Source organism: Octopus bimaculoides, chromosome 2 (genome assembly GCF_001194135.2).
Source record: "Octopus bimaculoides isolate UCB-OBI-ISO-001 chromosome 2, ASM119413v2, whole genome shotgun sequence".
Classification (NCBI taxonomy): domain Eukaryota; kingdom Metazoa; phylum Mollusca; class Cephalopoda; order Octopoda; family Octopodidae; genus Octopus; species Octopus bimaculoides.
In genome coordinates this window covers 26,493,694-26,498,019 of record NC_068982.1, presented here as the reverse complement: position 1 = coordinate 26,498,019, position 4,326 = coordinate 26,493,694, and the positions used below count along the sequence as shown (strand labels likewise).

Below are 4,326 nucleotides of genomic sequence, written 5' to 3'. Positions count from 1 at the left end.
TATATATATATATATATATATATATATATATATGTTATAACCTGCATGTCTAGATGTCTATTCTGTGTGTAAATTCGCACATTTATAATACAAATTTAATGCCTTTTGTTATTTTAATTCACCCTAATAGAATCTGTGGGAGCAAACGACCATTGTTTTAGCGAGAATTGGTTTGTCAGCGCAGGTGTCTTCCTTCATCGAAGTGTGTAGTATAGAGGTATAAGGAAAATTATCTATTTATGTTGTATATAGACATTGAATTACGCAATCGCTAACACTGATTGCCGTATATGCCTTTATGGCAATTGTTAATATGAACACACCTATGTACATGCCTATATGTATGTATGTATGTATGAATGTATGTATGTATGTACGTACATATATGTGTGTATTTGTGTATATATATATACACACACACACACACACACATATATATATATATATATATATATATATATATATATATATATATACACGCATCTTTTTCTCTTTCTCTCTCACTTTCTTTAAACTTTATGCATATATGAATACATGTGTGTGTGTGTTTGTGTGTGTGTGTGTGTCTGAGTATCTGTGAGTTTGTATGTGTGTGAGTTTGTATATGTGCGAGTGTATTAAGTGCAGCGATAGCCGAATCGTTGGAGAATTGAATGAGTCAAACAGTTCCGCTTTATAGAGCGAGTGGAACATTCATCGTTGAACCCAATGGTTATATATATTTGGTCTTGGTTTGCATTTTCCTTTTCACGTACGAAATTCATCTTAGGCTTCAAATCTGTTAATAAGGCTACATGCCCCTTATGTCTCCATGGCGTATAAGCGACTGAGAATAGAATAGTGACCTCACCTTCCTGAAGGCGATTCCATCCATCGCCGGTGAAATCCCCAGCTGCTGTTGGCTGACATTTCCAACTCAGGTGATAGGAGCAACGTGAAATGAAGTGCATTGCTGAAGAAAACGACACACGATCCGATGTGGGTATCGAAATCACAACATTACGATCGGGAATCCAATACCTTTACCACTAGACCTAGTAGATAAGAAATGTCGATTTGGTATACAATGAGTAACATTTTATAAGCAATATCCATTAATGGGTGTGCACTTTCCACGCATACACACGCATGCACACATACGCGCGTGCACACACACATGCGTGTATATATATATACATATATATATTGCTCGTACGCGCACACACCCACGCGTAGAGATGCACATACACAGTTATACATACCACACACACACGCACACGCACGCACACACACACACATACACACACACACACACACACACACATATATATATGTATGATATGTTTTTTGTATACATACGTGTGTATATATGCAGCGAGTTTAACTTTGTGTTTGTGTGTGTGTGTGTAGATAGGAGCATGCGTAAAACCCAGTTCTCTTCTTTTTATTTTTAATTCCACCATATTAGTAATATTCATTTAAGCAAACTTTTATGTTGTTTCATAATGATAATAACAGACATAGACTGAACTGATAGAAGTAAAATATACGGCGTTTTATTTTGATTGTGTAGCTTCAAACCGCTCACATTTTGTCTTTCCAGTCAGATACAATAGTTAGCAATAAAAATCTAAATAGATTCTATGAATCTTCAAACTTTTCTCCAAACAAATCGAACTAACGAAGGAGTTTCTATACGGTTGCTACTCATCCATCAAATATCAAATATATTGAATACTATTTAGATAGTAATCTCTTAATAAACAATCAACCACTTTGTTTAATGTATGGTAATATATAGCATATTTCTATAAGAAAAACAAAAACAAAAAAACAATGGACATGACCAGGACGCCTTTAATCAACAGCAAACGTAAAATATTCTTAGATATTTAACAAATTATGATATTCCAAACCTTATATTTGAAATTTGAAAACTTACCAATGGTTGCTTAGTGGTTGGTGATATTTTGCTAATTTAAAATAATCGGTATCTATATTTTCCAAATTCTCTAAATTTTCCTTTCACATGTTTGTAATCGGTTTCTCTGTTTAGCTAACAACACTGCCACTTACTCCGATCCCTTTCTCAGTCAGGTATGAGGAATGGAAATGCTAACGGCAAATTTACTTCCTTCCGAAGATGGGTTTATATTTATTAGTCATTAAGAGCAATCTGGCACATATTCTAATTCTGACAAAAATATTTTTTGGAAATATTTAAATATAAATATAGTACTTGGTTTAATTATTAGATTTCTAAGAAAATCCATTAGTTTCTCCAGAGACTTCAGTAGTGCCCTCCCACCACTTAATATTTATCGTCTCTTTGAGAGTTTACAATATCAACAAGGAGGGGTAAAGTACAGGTTAAGAAATACTGCTTTAAGAAATACTGATTTATTCTAACGAATCCCATCATTACCCACAATCACCACAAGCAGCAATTGCAAATGTAGCAGTCAAGACTGACTTAACTATGCGGTAGATCTATTCTGTCGACTGGTTTAACACCATTACCTTGGTTATATTTAGAGGAATTAGCTCTGTTTCAGGTATGCATATCAGGTCTCCAAACTGAGGATAAATAGGTATCTTGCTATGCAGCTTCCTACAGCAACAGCCAACTTACGAGTCTTAGTTTCTTTCTATTCCCTCTCCCCGATAAGGCTCATACAAAAATTATGGTGTTCATCTTTCTTTATATGAATAAACCATGACGAAATATAAAGAAATATTGTCCATTAAAATGCATACCACGTGATTATTTTTAGTTCTAAATTTTAAGACAGTATATCCGCTAATGCATACAAAATGCCAATAGTCAGATATGCAAATTCAATAATAATTAAGTCAGCGCCTTTCATGGAATTCTGACTGAGGATCAATCAACTGCAAGTGTTATAACAACAAAAATCGGAGCTATATTAATGATTTCACGTTCTATAATTATAACTTAGCAAATTAAAACGTGAGAAAAAGGAATTGAATGTTTAAATATGAAAATATAAAGCGTAAACAAATAATCTCATAATATGAAATTAACGGAACGGAAAGAGTAGAGACCTGAAGAATAGAAAGATTTATTAAAACAAGATATGAAATTAATATTGATTTCTTAAATAGGAACAAGGCTATAAATTCGAAGAATTGATGTGCTTGACTATATCGTATCGAGTCAGAATTTCATTGATACTTGAATTTTATCAAGCCCAGAAGGATGAAAGGCAAAGATGACCTCGGCAGAATTTGAACTTCGAACGTAGTAACAAAGTACCGTCAGGTAGGTTGCATACCTATTCTTCTAGCGTGTCAGGTTTAAGGACTACATGCAATTAGTGGCTACTATTTCATCATCTATGTGAATAAATACTGAAGAGCATGACGTGGTTTCCTTCTTTAACTCCTATTTCATAGCAATGCTAGCAATTGTGCTGTGAGGGAACTTGTTAACCGGAAACTATGAAAGAGAAATAACAATAACGACATTTCTAAACCATTTGTAATGGGCAGGTGTTGGCTAGTCATTGAACAAAGGAAAGGCGAGGATGTGAAGAGATAATTGATCTGTTTCAATTTAGGTGTATTGTACTAATAAAAGCTGGAGTGATATTTCAATATAGCTGAAGAGATTCAAATTGTACGCGTGGGCGTAACGTTTATTGTATAGGTGCGGTGAATATACTCGTATTTGTTTCGGTGCGTGTTTGCAAATATTTAACGGATAATGCGTGTAAGTATGTAGGAGATTAAATATCGCTTTGTATGCTTATAAAAAGAAAAGGTGAAGCTAACAGAGTCAGCACAATATTAAACTTATTGACCGCGGCGTTCACAGTGTCTCACTATAATTGACTGCTAAAAATAGCAACTAAATCTAATTCTAACACTCTCTTCGATCTTAAAACAAAACCTTTATGAAGTCGAGAAGGTAAATAACTGGAATGATTTTCATCATTCAGGATTTGGTGTCAGTTGGGGACAAAAGAACAATAATAGAACGGTCATTTGTTCGTCCTCCTCGTCGAAAATGTTCAAAGGTACAGTTAGTATTGTAGCATGCTTTTGAAGTTGGTGATTAAATTTGTCGTTTCCTCGACACTCCGACTCTCAGGCTTGCACGCATTCGTTCAGGACACATAGAGAATATACAAAAACAAATAGACACAAACATAAACACATACACACAAACACATCGCATCAATTTGTATGTGTGTGTATGTACATACATATATAAATATATGTGCGTGTGCATGTGGGTGGGTGTGGTATATATATATACACACACACACATACATACATTCATACATACACACACACACATATATATATACATATATATATATA

General features: G+C 34.2%; 1 long non-coding RNA gene across 1 annotated transcript in view; it reads right to left on the bottom strand.

Moving 5' to 3' along the window:
* LOC106868829 (uncharacterized) overlaps positions 1-4,326 on the bottom strand; it is a 67,782-nt gene that overhangs the window by 38,047 nt on the left and 25,409 nt on the right. The window lies entirely within an intron of this gene.